Source organism: Hibiscus syriacus, unplaced genomic scaffold (assembly GCF_006381635.1).
Source record: "Hibiscus syriacus cultivar Baekdansim isolate YM2019G1 unplaced genomic scaffold, ASM638163v2 tig00112852_pilon, whole genome shotgun sequence".
NCBI lineage: Eukaryota > Viridiplantae > Streptophyta > Magnoliopsida > Malvales > Malvaceae > Hibiscus > Hibiscus syriacus.
The window spans coordinates 76,999-103,250 of record NW_024063410.1 but is presented as its reverse complement, the minus strand read 5'-3'; the positions used below and the strand labels follow the sequence as shown (position 1 = coordinate 103,250).

The 26,252-nt window shown below is 37.8% G+C and overlaps 1 pseudogene; it reads right to left on the bottom strand.

Annotated features, from left to right (window-relative positions):
* Positions 1 to 683: 683 nt before the first annotated feature.
* LOC120183866 lies at positions 684 to 24,863 on the bottom strand (annotated as a pseudogene).
* Between the last annotated feature and the right edge of the window lie 1,389 nt (positions 24,864 to 26,252).

Below are 26,252 nucleotides of genomic sequence, written 5' to 3'. Positions count from 1 at the left end.
GATGGTTGTCAATGTAAATGTTAGGTGGAAGGGTACATTTTTTTGTTCTTTTTTGGGGGTTAAGATGTTTCAATCAAATGGGGAGATATTGCTTTACGATAAAGAAAGAAAAGCAACTGATTATAAGTTAATATAGTTGAATGAGATTTCATGTCTTTCAAGTAGTAATATAATATGTTCAAATTTCGACACTCTTTTTATACAATATTCTATTCAAATTAGTTGATTGGTGAACCAAATATAAACATTAAAAAAATGAAATTAACGAAATTTAATTTGAGCTTAGAACATGGGATAAGAATAATAACGGTTTGATTCGGATCTATTTTAGAAAATTATAAATTATTATATAACAGTAAATAAAACCAAACATAATTCTATCCATTTGGATAGTTTTCCCACTCAACCCTAGCTAGCTTTCATATTTTTTTAATTTTTACGAAGGGGCCAAGTTTGTTGAATGTCTTGTTTTTGCTTGTTATGAGGATAACCATAAAAGAAGCTGATGATTGAAATTACAATCTTTTTCACGATTAGAAACCAAAGTGTTAAAGGTTGTTGGTTTAGGCAAATAGACGCAGACATGTAATAACACACAAAAGAAGTAGAAACCAAAATACATGACATGCCCTTGTTGCATCAGAGAGTACGAAACCATAATTTTGAACACTACAAATCAGATGCTATTGTGTGATGCATGGATTGATCTCCAGCAGCCTCTCGACTGGTTGCCGACAAACGGGGCACCGATTTGTGTGGTGTCTCGAAATCTTTGCGCACAAGCTGCACATGCACTGCACAACCAGCACATGAAAATAAGATGAGGAAATGAATTGTTTCCAAATTCCAATCCAAAAATAGGTTAAAGCATGGACAAAAAGGTATTAGAGGTTATCGTATTTTTTTTAAAGATATTAATGTGACTTTCTAACTCGGAAAATAAACTCAATATGACCATTTGATCAATGTTTTTCATCGTTGACCGTTACGATATTGACGTAACAGTTCACGGTACTAACGTGACAGTTTACGTGGTTGATAACGTGACGAATAACATGACAGATGAGCTAAATTGGTAACTCAAACATGACAGATGGACTACTACGTCAACACCATAGACTGTCGTGTCAGTATTGTGAATTGTCACGTCAACACAGTATCGGTCAAAGACAAAAAAATTGGTCAAACGATCACATAAGATTTATTTTCTGAGTCGAAACGCCACATTGAAAAAAATACGAGGTTATATTGGTTATTTTCTAATGCCTTCTTGCCTAAAGCATTTTACCATGTGTCTGCAGGGCATAACGGTTATGTGGCGTGGCTCAGGAAGGCAAATAAGGCAGTATTTCCCCTCAGTTTTCCCACATCATCACCGACTGAACTTTCGATCCCATATATCTCCTGTAGCTCATGTTGGTAATGCTCAATCCCACATTGAGTGGGAAATACATTGGGATTGGGTATTTAAGGTTTACATTCTGCACTTCTTTGTTAAGTGATAGAGAACAAGGGGTTTTTTGCGCTCTGATGTCGTCTGTCCCGTCTCGTCTCGTGGTCATGGTCGTAAAGCAATACGTGTCTTCGACACGTCCGCGCGGTTGCTATCTTTTAGAGAAAATTCATAAGGAATTTTTCTCTGAAAGAACAATAAACGTTGGATGATTCTGGATGTTTTTTTCACCTGTGTTCAAAGCTATTTATTATGTCAGATACACAGTAATTACAAGAGTTACAAATTAACTACTTGGAGTTACAAAAGGCTGAGAGTTACTACATGAACCTGGACTGATTTGAGGCCAAATTCATCTATGAGGTTGCAACAGTTTCAGACAAAATTTTAATGTAGAAATTAAATTAGAATTATATCTAATTTACGTTGGATCATTTTACCCCTTACATGAAGCCTACAAATAGAGAGACTATTCCAGCTTCTCAATTCACCAAAAAAACATCTTTCAATACTCTCAAAGCTTCTAATTCTTTCTGGCGAGGAGCAGTACCACCAATAGTCCACTCCGGTTCTGAGTATACGATATTTGGAGAGACCGTGTTAACCTCGAGGGATGATCCACCTATTGGAGCGATTACACACATCGGGATGAATTCATTTATAAGGCAGTGGTTATACAATGACACAGTTTTGTTTGATTGAACTATTTATTTTTATTTAATTTTCAGTCAATGCTAACAATGTGATTTTGCAGTCAATATTATCAACAATTTAGAAATGAATTCATATACTGTAAATATGACATCACCTTTGAGCAAGCTGATCCTCGACCTTTCCAAGCTCGATGCACTCGATGAAAAGAATTACCGGAGGTGGTCCCAGCAGATACTAATATTTTTCGAGCAGCTTAACCTGGATTACGTATTGATTAAGCCAGTACCTTCCATGCCGCCTACCACCTCAGTTTCTGGAGACAATACTGATGTAATTCTGTCTGATGCTGCTTTAGTCGCTACTACTGCGACTGTCGCTACCACCAAGAAATACGACAATGACAACAAGACGGAGAGAGGACACATTCTCAGCCATATTTCTAACAAATTGTTTGACATGTTCCTTAAGGAGAGAAGCGCCAAGGCTATCTGTGACACTCTAGAGAATAAGTACGGTGCTGATGATGCAGACATAAAGAAATACGTTGTCAGAGAATGGCTCAAATTCCAGATGATGGACGATAAGCCAATCATAGATCAAGTCCATGACTATGAAAATCTGGTGGCCGATATCATTGTCGAAAGAATACAAATGTGTGAAGTAGTCCAAGCCAATGTCCTCATCAAAAAGCTACCCAAGTCCTGGTCTGACTATCGCAAGCATACAAAGATATATATTTCACTTGAGGAGCAGGTGGGCCCCATGAAGATCGAATATGCCAACCATCTAAAGGATAAGGTTGCAAGTTCCTTTAGTAATATGTATTTTAAGTCTAACTTGGTTGGAACTGGTGGTGTCTTAGGGTCTAAGTTCAAAAAGACCATGAAACGAGGGAATCCAAACAAAAAGGTGAAACCTCAGAAAGGCGTGAATTTCAAAAAGCCATGAAATACCAAATCTGATGGAAAGAAGCTCAAGTGTTATGTTTGCGGTCTAGATGGTCACAAAGCCTACCAATGCCAACATCGCTCAGATCGCCAGAATGACAACAAACCACATATGCATGTTACAGAGAACGATGATGACATCATTGCTGTGGTGGTTTTCGAAGTCAACCTAGTGGAGGACAGTTCTGAGTGGGTGTTGATACTGGCGCTTCCAAACAATTATGCGCAAGGAAATATTTTTTTCACCGAGTTTGAGGATGAGAACGGAGGTGAACGAGTGTACAAGGGAACTCCAGTAGTTCTGAAGTGTTGGGCAAAGGAAAAGTTTTACTCAAGCTAACTTTCGGTAAAACTTTAGCTTTAAATAATGTTTTGTATGCACATGCCTTGTGTAGAAATTTAATAAGTGGCGGGCTTCTGAATAAGGTAGGCATTAAGTTAGTTTTTGAGGTATATAAACTTGTACTTTCTCGAAACGATGATTATGTTGGGAAAGGTTTTTAAATGGGGGTTTATTTGTCATAGAAACTCTTAATGAGAATAAAGCTACCACTTCTACTTATATCGTTGAATTTTTTGATATGTAGCATGTTAGATTAGGACATATTAAACATTCATGGTTTAAAGAAATTGATGAAAATGAATATTCTGCCTAAACTAGACTTAATTAACTTTAACAAATGTGAAATTTGTGTAGAAGCCAAGCATGTTAAACCTCACTTTAAGACTATTTCTAAGAGAAAGAATGAATTGTTAGAACTTGTTCATACCGATCTAGCATACTTTAGAAACACTGAAAGTAAAGGAGGAAAAAACTACTACATGACCTTTGTAGATGATTACTCGAGATACACAAAGGTTTATCTCCTTAAAACTAAAGACGAGGCTGAAAACTTATTCCTTATTTATAAGACAGAAGTTGAGAATCAGTTAGATAGGAAAATCAAACGACTTAGATCTTAGATAGGTGGTGAATATGAATCAAATTTCTTAAAAGAGGTGTGTGAGAAGAATGACATAATTCACGAAACTTCAGCACCTTATTTTCATCAACAAAATGATATAGCCGAAAGGAATATTAGAACTTTAAAAAAGATGATGAACTCATTGTTGATAAGTTTTGGGTTATCTGAAAACATGTAGGGGAATCAATTCTATCGGAAAATTGTATTTTAAATCGAGTACCTCATAAGAAATTAGATTATACTCCATATGAGTTGTAGAAATGATACGCTCCAAACCTACAATACCTGAAAGTGTGAGAGTGTCTGGCTAAAGTAGGATTGTCGAATTTTAAGAAGTCCATCATCGGACCTAAAATCGTTGATGTAGTGTTCATAGGGTATGCTACAAACAATGTTGCATACAGATTCATGCTTCTACAATACTATTTTGTTTGTGAGTCGAGAGATGTCCTTTTCTTTGAAGATTCTTTTCCTTTAAAGAAACCTAAATTGAATGAAGAAACACAAATAAAAAACTTTCCATCCACTTCTTCTAGTATACCTGCTAGGTCTACTCAAGAAATTGAATTCGAACCTAAAAGAAGTAAAAGACAAATAACTGAAACCTCTTTTGGACCAGATTTCATAACTTTCTTTATTTCTGAGATAAATGATTTAGACTCTCTTTATGATCCTATAGCTCAAATATTTCTGTTAGATGACAATCCTAAGACTTATGAGGAAGCTATATGATCTATCGATGCTAATTTTTGGAAAAGCGTTATCAATGATGAACTAGAATCGATAATATCTAATCATACTTTAGAATTGGTTGACTTGCCTAAGGGATTTAGAACTATCAGCAACAAATGGGTCTTCCGGAAGAATTTGAGGTCAAATGGTTCTATTCAACGGTACAAGGCAAAGCTAGTCGTCAAAGGGTTCACTTAAAAGTTCAGTATAGACTTCTTCGATACCTACTCTCACGTACCGAAAATCTCAACGATGCGGACATTATTTGCTTTAGCCTCTATTCACAAGTTGCAAGTACATCAAATGGATGTAAACATTGCATTCTTGAACGAAGACTTAGATGATGAGATCTATATAGAGCAACCTCTTGGTTTCGAGGTGTCTGGCATGAAAGGCAAAATATACAGACTTAAAAAATCGTTTTACGACCCCAAACAAGCTACTAAACAGTGGTATGAGAAATTTCACAGAACTATCCTTAGTTTTGGTTTTGTTGTGAATGGTTCGGATGCATGCATGTATTCGAGGATGGTTGGTGCTGATTGCATCATCATAAGTTTGTATGTTGATGACATGTTGATTTTTAGTACTAGCATTGAGTTTATTAACAAAACAATAGATTTATTGTCTAATAAATTTAAGATTACTGATTTGGGAGAAGTTGACGTAATCTTAGGAGTCACAGTCACCAGAACTGAAAGAGATTTTCTTTAAATCAAACATGCTATATTGAAAAAGTGTTAAAGAAATTTGACAGTTTTGATGTTGTCCCTGTTCGAACTCCTTATGACCCTAGCATACATCTCTTTAAGAATAAAGAAAGTAGCGTTTCCCAAACTGAATATGCTAAAGTGATTGGGAGCCTAATGATCTTAATGAACTATATTCGACCTAATATTGCCTACGTTGTGAGTGGACTTAGTATATATACCCATAATCCGAGTGGTGAGCATTGGTTTGCTATCAGATGCTTACTTAAGTACCTTAAGGGTACAATGGACTGAAAACTTGAGTTTGTTTGCTATCCTGTGGTACTGGAAGGATATTGTGACGCCAACTAGGTTTTTGACAATGATGAAGTAATCTTTACAATCAGGTATATTTTTACTTTGGATGGAGCATCAATCTCGTGAAAATCTGCAAAGCAAACTTGTATTGCTCGTTCCACTATGTAGTAAAAGTTTATAGCTCTTGACTTAGCTGGGCAAGAAACCGAGTGGCTTAGAAATTTATTAGCATAAATTCCGTTGTAGGGAAGATTGACTCTTTCTATTTCCTTACTGTGTGATTCATAAGCTGCGATATGTGTGGGAAAGAACCAAGCTTACAATGGTAAGAAAAGACACATTCACATAAGGAATGAATTTGTTAGACACTTGATAAGAAATGGAGTACTCTCCTTAGAGTATGTGAAGTCAGAAAAGAACCTAGCAGATCTGCTTACCAAAGGGTTAAGCCAGAAGTTGGTCCTAGATTCGTCGAGGGGGATGGGTCTAAAGCCCATTGGTTGAGGAATTCATGGTGGATACCTAACGTAGTTATCTAAGTTTAATGTGGTCAAACAAAACTGTGAAAAGACTCATAATATACATTTCTCCCTATCTATTCTGTCGCAACCGTCTTTCGGTTGTGCCCCGGAATTGGGCTTCGACGTGAAAAATGGATTGGGAGTCGCCACCGATCATTTACTTTACGAAAAGTGGTTTGATCGAATACCCTATTTCTTACCTGATCTGCGTCTTACCAGTGATATGTCGGATCCGGGAGTCGGTTACGGTCAAGGAAGGATTAGCACCCTTGAATCGTCTTTTCGGTACTACATAATTTCCAGTTGTCTTAAATTTTTTTAAAAAAATTGTAATTTTAAATTAAAAGGTAAAATAATGATCCCAATTGCTCACCTCTGACTAATTGAAGATGTACTATCTAAAAGTCAAAATATGAGTTAAAAAAATAAAGTAAAACAAATGAAATAAGAAAATTGAGAAAAATAAAGTAAATATAAAATGAATAAAATATATAAAATAAAAAAATAATAATAACGCTAATATATACATAATAAACAACTAAAAAAATAAGATGATAATGCAAATAAATAAATAAAACAAGTAAAAGGAATATAAAAATATACAATAGAAAACAAAAATAAAAAGAAAATAGACATGTAAATAAGTAAAATATAAAAAGTAACAGTATATACATATAAGTAAAATAATAATAATAATAATAATAAGAAATAGAAAATAAAAAGTAATATATATATATATATATATATATTTATATTTATATAAATATTAGTTTGTAGAAAAAAAGATATTAAAATAAAATACATATACGCATATATATATAATAAAATAAATAATAAAATATTATTTATTTAAAAAAAAACTAACAATGCATTAATATATATATAAATATATTTTAATAAAAAAAAATTAAAATTAAAATAAAAAAATGACTAAATTGAAAGAAAACCTTGATTAGGGCCGAAATCAAAAGGAAATTGGATTTGAAAATTGGATTTGGGGATCAAAATAGAAGTTTTAAAAACATATAAGGGCCGAATGAAGATATCCCCATTTTTAAAAAAATGCGGGTCCAGATTCGGATAAGGGTCGACACGCGGGTTGGAAACGGATCTTGGAAGCATGATGGGTTTAGTATAAAAATTAATTTTTTTTAGGAAAATCTCATTTTTTTTTCTCTTCTCCCATATGAGAGTCTCCCCCCCTTCCTTTTTTTCAGGTTTTATTCATCCGAGAGATGAACAGGCGTTGTGATTCCCAGAATCCGGCCCCTATGCCGCCTCACCGCCGCCGTTCATCGGCGGCAAAAATCTTTTTTTTGGTTTTTTTTAAAAGCTTTTCGTACCTTCGTTTTAAAAAATCAAAACTTTTCTTAAAAATCGAAATCTCGAGGGCTAGATCTGGAGATAAGTTTTTCGAAAAATGGCCTCGCTTCGCTTCATCGGCCAAAGACTTCTCCTTTTGGGATTTGAATCAAGAACACACGAGGAAAAAGACATGCAAGCAACCAAAAATGAGGAAAGGTTCGAACTTTACCTTTAGTTCTTCAAAAACTCAAAAAAAAAAAGTTTCGATTTTGCTCTGATATTTGCTTGAAATTTCTGCTTTTATTCTGTGTAATCCCCCTCTGTTACAATGGTGTTGATTACATGTTATTTATAGCAAAAGAAAAATATGTTTTTAGATTACATCTTTAAATCCTAATAGAAGTCTAATGTTGGGTTGTTGCTTTGGTTGTTGATGATGAGCATGAGTCTCGGTTGCCAGACGTTTCGGGGACTGCTGGAGAGGCATACACGGCGAGGACTTGCGAGGAAGGAGGAGTGCTGCATGAGGGCTTCTCGGCTGGGACATGTTTCCCTCATTGCGGCGCTGTGGATGAGTGAAGGAGTGCTAGGGTTTCACACAGTGGGCTGCTGGAGTGTGTTGGGTCACGTGGGACTTGGGTGTGTTTGGGCCACACATGTGATTTTGGGCCTGTAAAAAAATAATAATATATGTTTATTATATACATATGTAACGAATGAATGGATGAAATGTGGGGTGTCTACAGCTGCCCCTCTTTGCTTATTATTATGTAACGAAAATGGAGCAAAGATTAATAGACACATATTTCATCCATATCGAATGTCCTCTGTCGTAGAGTTGAAAACTGATGTTGAAACTGGTTTGTCAATCATGAAATGACTCTCTTGTCGTGAGGTTGAGTCAAAACTGGAAAATTCTGAGCACGAACTCATTCGTCGTGAAGTCGAAAACGAGCTCAAATCTTTTGGCAAGTGGCCTCTGAATCATCTTCTGGTCAAGATACTTCGTCGTGAAAGTGAAACTTGAACTGAAGACTTTGATGTTGTGGTGTTATAGATGACTCATTCGTCGTGAAGTTGGGATCCAAGTATTATTCCGCGTCCAATATCCTCCGCTGTGAAGTTGAAATTGGTTCTGGTATTGGGAAATTGTTTGTTGACAGTCAGTCACCCCTTCGCTGTGAAGTTGAGCTTGTGTTGTCTCGAGTCTAATATCCTTCGCTGTGAAGTTGAAATTGACTCTGAATGAAACTTTGTTGACAACCATCGGTCCCTTCATCGTGAAGTTGAACTTGCGTTGTCTGGAGTCCAATATCCTTCACTGGGAAGTTGAAATTGGCTCTGAAATTGGGAAGTTATTGTTGACAACCAGCGGTCCCTTCGTCGTGAAGTTGAACTTACGTTGTCTAGAGTCCAATACCCTTCGCTGTAAAGTTGAAATTGGCTCTGAAATTGGGAAGTTGTTGTTGACAACCAGCGGTCCCTTCGTCGTGAAGTTGAACTTGCATTGTCTGGAGTCCAATATCCTTCGCTGTGAAGTTGAAATTGGCTCCGAAATTGGGAAGTTGTTGTTGACAACCATCGGTCCCTTCGTCGTGAAGTTGAACTTGAGTTGTCTGGAGTCCAATATCCTTCGCTGTGAAGTTGAAATTGGCTCCGAAATTGGGAAGTTGTTGTTGACAACCAGCGGTCCCTTCGTCGTGAAGTTGAACTTGCGTTGTCTGGAGTCCAATATCCTTCGCTGTGAAGTTGAAATTGGCTCTGAAATTGGGAAGTTGTTGTTGAAAACCAGCGGTCCCTTTGTCGTGAAGTTGAACTTGCATTGTCTGGAGTCCAATATCCTTCGCTGTGAAGTTAAAATTGGCCCCGAAATTGGGAAGTTGTTGTTGACAACCAGCGGTCCCTTCGTCGTGAAGTTGAACTTGCGTTGTCTGGAGTGATATCCTCCGTCGTGGAGTTGAAATCGTGGATGTTTGGCTTAGAGCTAGATATCCTTCATTGTGAGGTTGAAATCTACTTTCGAGCAAATTGTGAGTTCAATACCCTTCGTCGCGAAGTTAAAATTGACTCTGGCTAAAACTTGAAAAAGTTATGGGGATCTGGAGAGAAATCTCGATCTTTGGTTGTCTGTATGGAATTTTGAAAATTTCGACCCTTGGTCTTGAATTCTTCAAATGTTCAAATCTGATGTTTTTTTATCCTTGATCCGAGAACCGCCTCTCTACCATCTCAAGTATATGCATGAGCACTGATCAGCTTCCAAGTACCTATGTTTTTCAATGAATCTTTGTGCAGTAATATACGAATATATTTTGCACGAGTGAATAAATCATTAAGTTTAAGCTCAATCCAAGATGCTCAAAAGGAATTGGTGTAGAGAAAAGGATTGTCTTTTATTCATGAGGGAAAAAGAACAAATAATACACGACAAATATTTTGGAGGATGAAGACATGATGAGGTATAAATGAATGTCTTAGATTTCAATAATGTGGGCATTTCTGAACTGAAAAGCCGTTAGGTGACCTTGAATACAGCCTTTGCCAAAGGATCTTTGAAAAATGCGACAATCTTCAGGAGAGTGCAACCTTTCTCTGACTCGCTGAGTCTGCGGAAATTCAGATACCGGGGAGTTTCAAATGTCTGGGTTTCTTGATTTATCCAAATCGCCCTTTTGGGTTTTCAACTTGTATCCTTCCTTGGTTGTAAGACGTCTTTCGCGGGTTTTCACCTTGAACTCACATTTTTGTTTTTTTATATCTAAGGCGCCCTTTCGGGTTTTCACCCTAAACATTTTTTTTCTGACTTAGGACGCCCTTTCGGGTTTTCATCATAAGCATAGTATTTCTTGACTGCATCTGAATCGATGGGATGTGGCAGGTCAGGTCCGTCCATTTCAGCCAGGACAAGGGCCTCTCCGGAAAAGGCCTTCTTTATGACATAGGTTCCTTCCCAATTTGGCGTCCATTTTCCTCGGAAATCTTTCTGAACTGGCAAAATTCTCTTTAGCACCAGATCTCCTTCATGGAATATTCTTGGGTGTACATTCTTGTCATGTGCTCGAATCATTCGTTTTTGATAGATTTGACCATGTTGAATGGCTTTCAGTATCTTTCCATCTATCAGATTAAGCTGATCGTATCTGGATTGCATCCATTATGCGTCATCTAGTTTGACTTCTGTTAAGACCCGTAGTGATGGAATTACTACTTCAATGGGCAATACTGCTTCCATTCCATAAGCTAGTGAAAATGGAGTTGCCCCAGTCGAGGTTCGTACTGAGGTTCGATAAGCGAACAAAGCGAAAGACAACTTCTCATGCCAGTCCTTGTAGGTCTCGGTTGTTTTCTCCACTATCTTTTTAATGTTTTTGTTTGCTGCTTGTACTGCACCATTCATCTTTGGTCTGTAGGTAGTAGAATTGTGATGTTTTATGTTGAATTGCTCACAAGCAGCTTTCATCATTTTATTGTTCAAGTTTGTAGCATTATCGGTAATGATCCTTTCAGGTAAACCATACCGACATATGATTTCTTTCTTCAAAAACTTACAGATAACAGATTGAGTGACACTGACATAGGAAGCAACCTCTACCCACTTAATGAAATAATCAATAGCTATAAGGATGAAACGATGACCATTCGAAGCCTTTGGATGGATTTGTCCAATTACATCCATGCCCCACATAGAGAAAGGCCATGGTGACGTCATGACATGAAGCGGATGTGGTGGAACATTTATTTTATCTCCGTCATGTCATTATCTGTCTCGATATCATATGTCCATTTGTATGTGCTCCACAAACTCCGTCATGTACTTCTTCCACTATCATTTTTGCCACTTCAGCATCGACGCACCTTAACAGAACTTGATTATGGATTTTCTTGTACAAGACCCAACTGCCATCTTTCTAATGGTTCTTTTATCGGTTTCAATTGCCTCCTCTGGATAGCTTCGATGTTTGATATACTGCAAAATGTCATCGTACCAAGGCTTTGTGTCTTTTACTTCTTCAATCTGGTAACAATGAGCTGGGTACTCATACGACTGCATGTCAATTGGCATCATCTCAGACTCTTTGCCAACTTTAAATGCGGCTGCCAAGGTAGCCAAAGCATCATCTATTTGATTCTCTTCTCTTGGCACATAGTGGAAAGTGACTTCATCGAAATCTTCGAGCAGATCCAGTATTAGCTTCCGGTATTCTATCAGTTTTGTATCTTTGGTTTCTCATTCTCCGCAGAGCTGATAGATTACTAATGCTGAATCTCTGTATATCCGCAAGGTCTTTACATTTTGCCCCAGTACAGCTCGAATTCCCAAGACACAGGCCTCATACTCTGCCATGTTATTGGTACAATCGAAGTTCAGTCTGCTGGTAAATGGATAATGAATTTCTTCTGGAGAGATCAGTATTGCCCCGATGCCATGTCCTAATGCATTAGATGCCCCATCGAAGTACATTTTCCAGGAACTGTCTGTTGAAGTACCTGTTTCTTCTAAGGATAAAGCCATCAAGCCTTCGTCTGGGAAATCAGAGTCTAATGGCTCATAATTCTCATTGGCTCTGCTTGCTAAGAAATCCGATATGGAACTTCCTTTGATTGCTTTTTGGCTCACGTATTCAATGTCGAATTCGGACAATAGCATCTGTCATTGGGCTAACCATCCGGATAGAGCAGGTACCCCCATCATGTATTTTAAAGGATCTAACTTGGAAATCAACCAAGTGGTGTGATACAACATGTATTGTCTGAGTCTTTTTGTAGCCCAGACTAAAGCACAACAAACTTTCTCGATGAGAGGATATCTGACCTCCCAATCGGTGAACTTCTTACTCAGATAGTAGATGGCTCTTTCTTTTCTTCCAGACTCGTCATGTTGACCCAAGACACACCCCATTGAGTTCTCGAATATGGATAGGTACAAGAACAGAGGTTTGACTGGGATGGGGGACATCAAGATAGGAGCATGAGACATATACTCTTTCACATTTTCGAATGCAATCTGACAGTTTTCATCCCATGACCCAGGGCTATTTTTTCGGAGAAGTTGAAAGATTGGATAACACTTATCAGTTAACTGAGATATGAACCGAGCTATGTAATTTAATCTGCCCAGAAAACCTCGGACCTCCTTTTGTGTTCGAGGTGGAGGTAGATTCTGGATGACCTTAACTTTGTCAGGATCAACCTCAATGCCTTTTCTACTTACCACGAAGCCTAACAGTTTCCCGGATGTTACTCTAAAAGTACACTTGCTAGGGTTCAGATGAAGCTGGAGCTTCCTTAATCTTTGGAATAGCTTTCTCAAATGCTCGACATGTTCATTTTCGGTCTGTGCCTTGACAATCATGTCGTCGACATAAACCTCGATTTCTTTGTGTATCATGTCATGGAACAGGGTCACCATAGCTCTCTGATATGTTGCCCCAGCATTCTTTAATCCAAAAAGCATCACTTTGTAACAGAAAGTTCCCCATATCGTGACAAAAGTTATCTTCTCCATATCTTCGGGATGCATTTTGATCTGATTGTACCCCGAAAATCCATCCATGAATGAAAAAGTAGTTGTTCCCGGCTGTATTGTCCACCAGAGTGTCTATGTGTAGTAGGGGAAAGTTGTCCTTGGGACTTACCTTGTTAAGGTCCCGGTAATCGACACACATGCGTACTTTCCCGTCCTTTTTAGGCACGGGCACTATATTGGCCACCCACTCCGGATATTTGGCCACTTGAAGAAAACCAGCATCAAATTGCTTCCTAACTTCTTCCTTGATCTTAAGGAGTATTTCTGGTCACATCCTTCTCAGTTTCTGCTGCACTAGTTTGCATTCTGGTTTAATTGGTAGTTTGTGGACTATCATATCTGTGTCTAATCCAGGCATGTCTTGATACGACCAGGCGAACACCTCTCTGTATTCTTGAAGTAAGACTATCAGGTTTTGTCTTGCTTCCGTCGAAAGAGTCGTACCAATTTTAACCTCCTTTCGATCTTCCTCAATACCCAGATTCAAGATTTCGATTGTCTCTTTATGGGGCAGTATTTGTTTATCTTCTCTTTCTACCATTCTCAACAATTCAGTAGGCAAATTGCACTCCTCTTCAGTGTCGCACTCATCAAATTCTCTGAGGCAAATGGCCGATTCAAAATCCAACTCCGGATCAGGATCATTAGTGCCTACATTATTATTATATGGGAATCTGAAAGAAGTGAAAATGTGCATGTGTGAGAGGAAAATATCCCACACGAAATAATCAAGAATTAAATTTGAGGGAAAGTGGAAACGGAGTATCAAAATGAAGAAGATAGACAATGAATTCAAAAAGGAACAAAGGAAAATTTGTTTGCCATGAGAAAAGAAAAATTCATCTTTTATTGAACTCAAACATAATGTTTATTAACCCTTACAAAAGATCACCTATTGCCCCGGGTATAGGCGAATAGGGATAGTTCGAATATTACTCTGAAAGATTCTTGTAAACCACAGGTAGTTCTTCGACCGACCAACGGCTAGGCACGAACCCAAGTGGCAGAGGGCATATCCCATATCTAACTGTGTCATCAGCATTCCCAGTGGATAAAACATTGATGCTCAAATCTTCCAAATCCTCTTCTAAGTCTGACAATGTGGTCTCAAACATATAACCACTTGACTTGAATGTATGGCAAAGAGGCGGGAATGTCATGGTCTCCCATTGAAGTTCACTTCGAGTCAACCTGGCTAGTCTTCTCTCTCGGTTCTTCTAAACTTCTTTTCTCTTCTCATGGTAACTGGGCTGAAAGCCAAGCCCAAATCGGTCTGGCTTTGAAATAGGAAGGACTGGATTAATCCTTCCTTGTAGAAATTTTCCAAGCCCTCTTCCAATCTTGGCACCTCGTCCCAATGTTTGCATGATTTCCATCCTGGTACACTTGGAAAGTCGGGGTTTAGGAATCCTTCTTCTTTCTGCCACAAAGGTGGCATTCACAAATTCTAAGGAGCGGAACGAACACTCCATCGCTTCCTCGTCCACCTCGATGTATGGGGCCTCCGTGGTCACACTTGCCACAATATCTTCCTCAGCATCGACGATTACTAAGGCCCCGTCAATAACAAATTTAACATTCTGGTGCAGTGTGGATGGTACTGCACCAGCTTGATGAATCCATGGCCTTCCCAGAAGACAGTTGTAGGAAGGAATGATATCCATTACCAGAAACTCGACATCATAGGTGCATCATCTTACTAATAACCTCTCTTTTGGTCCCATCAAATGCTCGGGCCACGTTCTGACAGGCTTTCATATATGAGGTATCTATTGGCATCCTTTTCAATGTTATTAGAGGCATCACGTTTAAGGCTGATCCGTTGTCGATCAATACACTTGGCAGAGCATGGCCCTTGCAGTAGGTAGTGATGTGCAATGCCTTCGTTCGACCTCTTCCTCCGGATGGAATCTCATCATCTGAAAATGAGATGAGATTATCAGCTTGAATATTATTTACCAGTCGACCCATCTTGCTGACTGGTATGTCTTGTGGCACGAATGTCTAATTCAGAACCTTCAACAGTGCCTCCCGATGTGCTTCTGAGTTTAATAAGAGTGCCAATATTGAAGAGTGTGTTGGCAAGTTGTGGACCTGTTTTATAATACTATACTCACTATGCTTCAGAAATTTGAGGAATTCTTTAGCTTCTTCCTCCTTTATAGGCTCATTGATAGCCAATACATCTTCCTTGAAGGACTCTAGTTGTTTTTGCCCCACATTGTTGTCACATCCTTTGGAAGTACTTACCTGGCATCCGTACTTCCATGGCACTTGCCGATTGTCTTTGTACTGAAAAGGTCAAGGTGCTGTAATCACCACTTTTGCTTGTGGAGTTGTCGTTGTCATCTTTGCCTTAGGGGTAATGATCAACGGACTACCCCTGCCGAATCTCTTGTCTGATGATCCTTCAGTAGCACAAATGTCTGCTTCCGGGGAATCCTGAACTTCCTCGTAAAACTCCAGCTCCTTCTAGTCCATCATGAGCTGGACTAATGTCTTGAATTCGGAGCATTCTTGCACTTTATGCCCCTCTTTATTATGGTAACAACAATAATTACCACCTTCATTCTTTAGATACGATTGCGGTGTAAGAAGCCATGCCTTTACCATTTGGCTCCATACCAAAGCCAAAGGAGCTTTGACTTCTGAAACATTGGTTTTGATTCTCCTGCCATTTTTGGTGATGACTGCATTATTTCCGGTCTCTGGATGATTAGGCAAGGGATTCAATTTTTGTTCCGCATTCGTTGTACAAGCCTCTCTTGAATGTGAGACAACCTTCGATCGAATGCCCTTGCACACCACCATGGTATTCACAGTTTGCGTTCTCGTCATACCATCTCGGATATGGGGGCTTCATCGGATCCATTGGGTAAGGTGAAATTGCATGTGTGTCGAGGAGTTGTTGATATAACTCTTTATATGTCATGGGAATGGGATCGAATTGCTCTCTTTCCCTTTCCCTCCTTGGATCTCTTTGAGTTTGGGTGGAAGTACCAGATGGTACAGTTGCAGTGGTTTTTGAGCTTGAGACTGTAACACCCTTGTTGACGTTATAAGTGTTGACATTGTTGATCTCTCGGTCTTTGTTTTTCATGGAAGGCTTCTTACTAGAGTCTCCTCCCTCGATTTTTCCTTGTTTAATGGCCAACTCAATCATTTCACCGGCCATGACTAAATCTGAAAAACCTCCATATGTAATTGCCACCAGGTGTCTGAAGTAAGGTGTCTTCAGGGTTTGTATAAACAACTTTCTAGTCTCTTTTTCATCCAAGGGTGGATGAACTTGCACAGACAAATCCCTCCATCGCTGTGCATATTGTCGGAAACTCTCATTGTGCTTCTTTTCCAGGCTTTGCAGCATAACCCGGTCTGGTCTCATATCATTGATATGTTTATATTGTTCTAGGAAAGACTTAGCTAAATCTTTCCATGTCTTGATGTGAGTTTGGCTGAGCTGATTGTACCACCGGATAGCTGAACCAGATAGGTTCTCCTGAAAACAGTGGATCAGGAGTTGATCATTCCCTCCATATCCTGTCATCTTCCGACAGAACATAGTGATATGGGCTGATAGGTAGCTGTTCCCATCGAACTTCTCAAACTCAGGAACTATAAACTTTGGTGGAAGAACCAAATCTGGAACCAGGCTCAGCTCCCTTGCGTCCACTCCATAATAATCATGGTACCCTTGGACCATCTTCATTCGATCTTCTATCATCCTGATCTTCTCTTCCATCTTTTTCGCTTTGTCATCTTCATTTAAATCCGGGATATTGTAATCATCCGGATGATTATCAGGATTAGTTTTGAAAGTTTGCACCTTTACAGCAGATAGTGCTTTTCCTTTGACAGCAGAAGAATTTTCTTGTGGTCTGGGTAAGATCTCGGGTGACATAATCACCTGAGAGGTTGATGATATGGTTACCCCTTCGGAAGGACTTCCCCCTACTGCACTAGCTTGCTGTAAACATGATAATTGGCCACTATTGGTCGACCAAGGATTCCTGGTTTTTCTTGATGGACTCTAGAGTGCTCTGACTGTTTTGAGCCATCTTATCTTCCAGTTCTTTTTATAGTCTTACCATGTTCTCCTCGAGTTTCCATTCTGGCCTCCATTTGTCTTTTCTTTGCTCGGGTATTGTGTGGGTGATGCGTATTTAATATTTGGTGGTAATCTTGGTGTTTTCTCTTTCCCTTTCTGAGACATGTTCTGATAGTTAATATGAATGTAAAAACATGGAAAATATAAAAATAAACATGAAATATAAAATGAAAAGTATGCAATGCATAATGTATGCGATTTAAAGGCACTGATCTAGAAAAGTGTTCATTATTATAAATAATCTTTATTTAGACAAAAATGTTTTATCTTATAAGAGACATAAAAATAATCAAAGGTACATTCGAACTAAATCCTCTAAACCCCAAACAGCTTCTAATAGGTTGACAAGTCTTCTTCCTTCATTTGTCACTGGTTGTATACCTTGTCGAACCACTCCAGCTTCCCTTGCTAGGCCATGTAGATGGCGAGCTACCTTTTGTACTTGATCTAGGAAGTCTCGGATAACTGCGTCTCTGGCCTTTACCCTTTGTTGTGCTTGCTCCCAACGGAAACGCCACTGCAAACCTCCGTCGAAGGGTACTATCTGAAGCTTGCTCGCTTGCTTTTTGAACCCATCTACAATAGTTTCTAACTCAGCTATTGTTTTACCATCTCTCTCATGTTGTTTCTCCAGATCAGCCGTCTAGATTTTCAAGCGTTGGTTTTGATGCTGGCTGTCTACTAAGCGTCTTTGGGCAGTTTTTATCTGTTCTTTCCAGGCTCTCTCATCAGGCCCCTCAAACTTTCTTTTCAAGCTATGAGATTCATCTTTCCAGTACTCATAAGACACTTTCAACTTGAAGTTATCATTGACCGTATCTTGATACCCCTTTCTCAAGTCTTCAAGCTCAAAACGGACTCTTTTATGTTCTCTTTCTAGTTTGTCTGCTTTATCTTTCTGTGAGTCAGCCTCGAGTTTCCATTGATAACGTTCAATTTCAAGTTCCTTAATCCTCTGCTTCAGCTCACTATTCACAGCTTCGAACTCTGCCTTGGCTATTTTTAGTTCGGAAGGGACATGCCTGAGATGTTCTTCCATAGTCCGAGTATCTTCACAGTCTAGCACCAGGACGTTATCATTCTTTCTCAATCTTCACTACTCCACATAATCCGGAGTAAGCATGTCTCTGGAAGCAACGACATCCATTCGAAATACTTTCTTCCATGACTCAGATGCTTCCCTGATCATTTTCTTATAGCTGTCACCGCTATATACAAACTCTGATTTAATTAGTCCGTATGTTGCGAGGACAAACTGACGTGCCCCATACTGTCTTAGTGCTAACAATGGAGCATACCCAACTGCACCCCAAAGTTCGAGTAAAGTTATAGTATTATCAGAATCCTCACATCGAAAAAGAACGTCACCGAGGAACAACCAGGGGGCTCTCCAGGTAATATCTCGATCCTGAAGATGTGTAAAAACTTTCATCCACTTTTCCTTTGAAGTACCTTCATGCCATTTCATTGTGATGAACTCCCCTAAAGGTGAATATGTGGTGCTAAATCGGCGGTAGGCGACCCCGTTAGTCTTCCAGAAATGGCTGTGAATCCAGACTTGAAGGAGCTGAATACACCCAACGAACCTACCTCTACCAGATCTTCGACAATGATTAAGAGACCGAAAGGTCTCGGCTAAGATGGTCGGTGCGGGGTTGATTCATCTCGGAAGTTGTTCAAACAATTCTACCACGGCTGCGTCAATGCAACCCAATGTCTTCGGAAAGATAATCAACCCATATAGACCTAGTGCAAAAAGGTCTATAGTCTTCCACTCATCAGGGTGGTTCTTCATTAATTGCCTTATGTGGATCCATTCAATTCCTTCCCCCTTGCCCCTGCGCTGAGTTCGGTCAATTACCCATTTTTCGTCTACTCCCGCAACTCTGGACAGTGTATTCTTAAAAGGCTGACTTTTAATGTGTTTAATGTAGGCTCTCTCTAGTTTGATGTTTTCACAATGCAACAATACAGTGTATTCTTCAATGGTGGGCACCATATCCTCCTGGTTAAAAGTGAAACAACTATATCCCAGGTTCCAGAACTGAATCAAGGCTCTGATTAATGGCTCATCAGTTTTAACCTGGAGTAGAAGTGCAATGTCACCGTACCGTTGGCTGAACTTTTGTTTTCGATCATTCTTCCAACTGTCCCAGATGTCTCGAAGCTCTTGAACATTGTTCTGTTTTAGGCTGATAGAGGCATAATTAACCAGCTCTGACATATAGCTTCCTTGAAGACTGTCTCCCTTTTCCTTCTGGGTCTTCTCGGACCACAGTCGTACCTCCGGGTTTTTAATCTCTTGTATTACATCACCTTTTTCCATTTGTTATGATGCAAATGCTTTTTAGGGATCAAAGACCTCTTGTTATGATGCAAATGCTAGAAAACAAACACAAAGGTAAAAACGTTAGTAAAATGAAAACATATAAGTAAATATGAAAAGGCGAAAGAAAAAAAAATAATAAGAAGAAACAAAAACATGGTTAGGGTAAAAATGTCCTAGGGTTTGAAATGTGGTTTTGGGGTAGGCTCTATTTCTCCATAGCTTCCAGTTCAGGTTCTAAAAAAACGGTACCCGAGTTCTCCTTGTCGGTGCCCCCGTGGGCTTGCCAGACCCTTAGTCCTAAACCCATCACAGGCTTGTGTGGACTAAGTTAAACTCGAGAGGACACATTCCCTTATGCCCATACGGAGAATAAATTCACACGAAGGCATAAAGTATATGAATCTCTAAGGCTACTTGCTAGGCCCATACGGTGAATAAATTCACACGAAGGCGTCGCTTTCACCCCCACTTAAAACGGGTTTGGAGATCGGGTTTAGAACCTTAAGTAAAAAAAAACTTTGAAGGCTGAAATCATGAGAAAACGATTAGTACAACTATTTACTCGAAAATATAATCAAAAGTAAGTAAAAGGGATCGAAATATTACCTCAAAATTTAAGCTTACCCTTTTCGTTAAAAAGACAACTGGAAATTACCTTAGCCTGACTCACTTACTGTTCCCAGTGGAGTCGCCAAGCTGTCGCAACCGTCTTTCGGTTGTGCCCCGGAATTGGGCTTCGACGTGAAAAATGGATTGGGAGTCGCCACCGATCATTTACTTTACGAAAAGTGGGTTGATCGGATACCCTATTTCTTACCTTATCTGCGTCTTACCAGTGATATGTCGGATCCGGGAGTCGGTTACGGTCAAGGAAGGATTAGCACCCTTGAACCGTCCTTTCGGTACTATGTAATTTCCAGTTGTCTTAAATTTTTTTAAAAAAATTGTAATTTTAAATTAAAAGGTAAAATAATGATCCCAATTGCTCACCTCTGACTAATTGAAGATGTACTCTCTAAAAGACAAAATATGAGTTAAAAAAATAAAGTAAAACAAATGAAATAAGAAAATTGAGAAAAATAAAGTAAATATAAAATGAATAAAATATATAAAATAAAAAAAATAATAATAACGCTAATATATACATAATAAACAACTAAAAAAATAAGATGATAATGCAAATAAATAAATAAAACAAGTAAAAGGAATATAAAAATATACAATAGAAAACAAAAATAAAAAGAAAATAGACACGTAAATAAGTAAAATATAAAAAGTAACAGTATATACATATAAGTAAAATAATAATAATAATAAGAAATAGAAATCAAAAGTAACATATATATATATATATATATATATATATATATAAATATTAGTTTGTAGAAAAAAAGATATTAAAATAAAATACATATACATTAATATATATATATAAATATATTTTAATAAAAAAAATTAAAATTAAAATAAAAAATGACTAAATTGAAAGAAAACCTAGATTAGGGCCGAAATCAAAAGGAAATTGGATTTGAAAATCGGATTTGGGGATCAAAATAGAAGTTTTAAAAACATATAAGGGCCGAATGAAGATATCCCCATTTAAAAAAAAATGCGGGTCCAGATTCGGGTAAGGGTCGACACGCGGGTTGGAAACGGATCTTGGAAGCATGATGGCTTTAGTATAAAAATTAATTTTTTAGGAAAATCTCATTTTTTTTCTCTTCTCCCATACGAGAGTCTCCTCCCCTTCCTTTTTTTCTGGTTTTATTCATCCGAGAGATAACAGGCGCTGTGATTCCCAGAATCCGGTCCCCATGCCGCCTCACTGCCGCCGTTCATCGCGGCAAAAATCTTTGTTTTTTGTTTTTTTTTAAAAGCTTTTCGTACCTTCTTTTTAAAAAATCAAAACTTTTCTTAAAAATCGAAATCCCGAGGGCTAGATCTGGAGATAAGTTTTTCGAAAAAGGGCCTCGCTTCGCTTCATCGGCCAAAGACTTCTCCTTTTGGGATTTGAATCAAGAACACACGAGGAAAACGACATGCAAGCAACCAAAAATGAGGAAAGGTTCGAACTTTACCTTTAGTTCTTCAAAAACTCAAAAAAAAAAAAGTTTCGATTTTGCTCTGATATTTGCTTGAAATTTCTGCTTTTATTTTGTGTAATCCCCCTCTGTTACAATGGTGTTGATTACATGTTATTTATAGCAAAAGAAAAATATGTTTTTAGATTACATCTTTAAATCCTAATAGAAGTCTAATGTTGGGTTGTTGCTTTGGTTGTTGATGATGAGCATGAGTCTCGGTTGCCAGACGTTTCGGGGACTGCTGGAGAGGCGTACACGGTGAGGACTTGCGAGGAAGGAGGCGTGCTGCATGAGGGCTTCTCAGCTGGGACATGTTTCCCTCATTGCGGTGCTGTGGATGAGTGAAGGAGTGCTAGGGTTTCGCACAGTGGGCTGCTGGAGTGTGTTGGGTCACGTGGGACTTGGGTGTGTTTGGGCCACACATGTGATTTTGGGCCTGTAAAATATGTTTATTATATACATATGTAACGAATGAATGGATGAAATGGGGGGTGTCTACACATTCCTATGACGAATAATGTACATGCCCAGGTTGAGCTTAATTACTCTTAATAAATTCATACCCAGGATTTGGATGGTCCTAGTGAGAAGGACTTATTGAATTTATCGAATAATGAGGTTTCTTATTTATTCTTAATGACTTCTTATCCCAGAGTTTGGGTGGTTCACTTATAGTGAACTTGAAGAAAGTCACCATACCCTTTGTAAGGTTGAGCTGTTGTATAAGTTCTTAATTATTTCATAGCCCGATTTTGGATGGTTTATGTCGATATAAACTTGATGAAATAACATACATAAGTGAGAAAGATTAGTCACCTTCTATGAAAAATGATGGGCCATTTTTCTAGTACACTAACTAGAATCCTAAGATAAGTGGCCAAATATATACTTTTGTATATGTATATCTTACTCATCGAGGACTCAGGTGGATGAAGGGGTTAGTTGTGTGTTATGAGTTTACCCCTGTCTTAGAAAGTTCAAGACTAGTTTCACTTGTGCGAGATAAGGATTGCTCATAATCACTATGTACTAGTTTAAGATACATTCACTAGTGCTTAAGCAACTAATCTTGCTATTGCTCTTCTGAAAAAAGTATTTTTGAGTTTCAGAAGAATTCTTTCGCGTTAGTGAGAGAATGTTGGTAATGCTCAATCCCACATTGAGTGGAAATACATTGGGATTGGGTATTTAAGGTTTACATTCTCCACTTCTTTGTTGAGTGATAGGGAACAAGGGGGTTTCTCGCGCACCGCCGTTCCACCGTCCGTTCGTCTCGTCTCGGCTCATGCTCGTGCTAGTGCTCGTGGCTTGTGGCAATACGTGTCTCTGACACGTCCGCGCGGTTTCTATCTTTTTAAAGAAAATTGTGAAAGATTCAAATTTTTATAGTGCAATTGTGAAAGAATGTTTGTGTTAGTTACTCAGTAATTACAATAGATACAAAGTTAACTACCTAGAGTTACAAAAGGCTGAGAGTTACTACCTGAACCTGGACTGATTTGAGGCTAGATTCATTTGTGAGGTTACAACGGTTTCAGACAAAAATTTTCCCTTAATGTGAAGCCTACAAATAGATAGGCTATTACAACTTCTCAATTCACCAAAAAATGTCTCAATACTCTCAAAGTTTTCTAAGCTTCTGATTATTTCTAGTGAGGAGCAGTACCACTAGCAATCCACTCTGGTTCCGGGTGTACGATATTTGAAGCGATTGTGTTAACTTCAAGGGACGATCCGTCTATTGGAGCGATTACACACATCGGGGCGAATTCGTTTCTAAGGCAATGGTTATACCATGACACGATTTCGGTTGATCGAATTATTTATTTTTATTTAATTTTTCAGTCAGTGTTAACGGTGTGATTTTGCAGTCAATATTACCAACTCATATCTCATCTCATTCACCCACAGTATTTGTTTCACCACCGTGCTCTTCTCGAACATCGCCTGAGTCAGCTGATAATTCCACCCTTCGGCCAATACCTAGTCGACCGACAATGCCTCTACTTTCACCATCAAATGATAGATTTCATCGTTTACTTTCAGTAATTTTGAATCCTCCAATAGGATGAAATTGATCCCTGTTCTTGATGGCTGTCGAAACTTCTATCCTACATCTTGTTCGAAAGCAAAAGTTACCGATGGAAGAATATTTTCCCTCGTCGGTATCAGATTACAATCTTCACATTCTTTCGCGAAGAAACGACAATAATCCTGTTTGTGGATCATAGGAGATGAACAAACCAACAAATTTTAAATTTTTAATGATAAAAATGTTTTTTTTCCGAATACCTTCCGGGAGCAGTAACATCAAACATGAACGTAACCAGAAACTTGCCAGGATTCTTCTCATCAGTCGCCAATTTCAAACTTCCCTTCTTCAAATTAACGCCATTCTTTACGGTCACCACCTCTTGATGCTCTACATACGGCACCGGTGTCGGCGACACTATCATTTGCCCATAAGGATAACCTATACAAATATGGGGACGGATACAGAGACGAGAAACGATAATTTTTAAAAATACAAGGTACGGGGATGATAAAGTACGACATATAAATTTTTTAAAATTATAAATAGATATAAAAAAATTACAAATAAAATCAATACTTCATAGAAAATTGGTGTAACACCCTAATTTAACCATAATTAAAATCCTAACATTTGAGAAAATTTTCCAAACCACTAAATTAATTTTAGTGTTTAATTTAAAAATACTATAAAACTTGTTGCCATATTCGAAAGACCTAGAAAGATGAGGGATCAACTGGCAATTATACCAAAAATTCCTTAAATCCTATTCTAACTCTCCCCGACACTTTTCTTCCTTTTATTTATTTTCTATCCACGTGGCCGCTTCTTCTTCCTTTTATTTTCTCCATTTACAGTAAACATTGTTTCGCATGCTTATAAACCCTTATTCTCCATTTTTGTTTGTTATTTACTTATTTTCATACCATATCATTGTCTGCACAACTCGTTCACTCGTTTTTTTTTCTTTTCAATTTCCTTGTCTCTTTTTTTGTCTCATTTGCGGTTTATGTACTTTTTGTCAAAATTAACCCTTGGGGACGTCCCTAAAACATCCCCAGATACGCTTTGATTGTCCCCGAATTCGATCAACCGTACCCTGCCAACGTGACACGTCTCCGGTACGTACCCCAGCCGTCCCCGTACCGGAAACGTATCAGGCACTTGAAACGAACTCCTTTATCGTACCCGTGCTTCATAGAGGATAATCAACCCAATTGACTAGCGCAATGGGATAATGGGACGAGTGGTACCCCGGGGAATACTGGTGATCTTGTGGCGTGTATGGCGTCCTGTCGACGAAGATGTATGGGTTGGCGTTGATTATGAGTTCCGATTGCCCCATAGGCGGCATTAGATATGGTTTGTCGACCATTCGTCGGATGTCTTTCCTTCGACACTCATTTACTTCGTTACTCGTGGCGTTTCCCATGAATTTTTACGAAGTTTCAGGTAAATTTATATATGAAGGAAAATTTTTACTGCAAAGTTGAATCCATTTCATGCAAATATTTATGGGTTTTCCTTCTTTTTCCTAAGAAACAAACAAAAAGAAAGAATTAAAAAAATAGAAAGAAAAAAAATTATGATTAGGAAGGATTGTTAATTATTCTGTTTTATTTTTTCCCTTTGAGCTAAAAACCATCATTTTCTATTATTTAGTTATTGTTGTTGTTTTATTATTTTACATTTTCCATTATTTAGTTACTTCTATTTACTTATTATATGAGGAATTATTAGAAATGGGACGATTTTATATCCTTTTAAAAAATGTTATTTTAACATTTTTTTATAATTTAATAAATGAACCACTAAATGTTTAGATTCGACAAAACCACGAAAGTACAAGCATTTCTCTAAAAAGAATTTTATACCAATTCTTAATTTTAATCCTAATCTTACCTATGAAATACTCAAAAATATTTCTAATAGAATTCATGACCTAAATAAATATTAGAGAAAAAAATGAGTAGTTTGACCAACCAACTAAATATATTTAATCTTCTAATTTTTTTTAAGAAACATACGGACATGCACACACACACATATATATATATATATACACTGGTAGAAGTCGTTAAGAAACATAATTAGTAAATATTAGAGAGTATTAAATCAAGGGGAGTTAAAAAATTGAGTTGATGGTTTTTATTCTATGATTTAGATTTTATATAAAAATTATTAAATCCAATTTATAAAATTTGAGTCGAATTAAAATTTTACAAAAATTAAATTTAGTTTTGTTTTTCCTAATAATATGATACATAGTAGTGTCAATTTATAATATGTATTTTTTATTGAAAATTTATTTTTATTCTTCTTAAAATTTTATAAATTTAAGTTCACTCCTTAAAATTTTACAAATTAAATTTATCCCAACATAAAATCTTACATTAATTCGTACGTTGAGATAAAATTTAATAATTGTCTTATTATAGGACGTGTCCCAAATGTGACGCAACTTCGTACTTTGGGTCAAATTTGTAAGCATTGCACACTTGGCAAAATTCTATCTCATAAGTTGAAAACTATTTAATGCAAAGTTAACAGATTCATGCATGCTAACATTTCCAGTTAATTTCTTACCA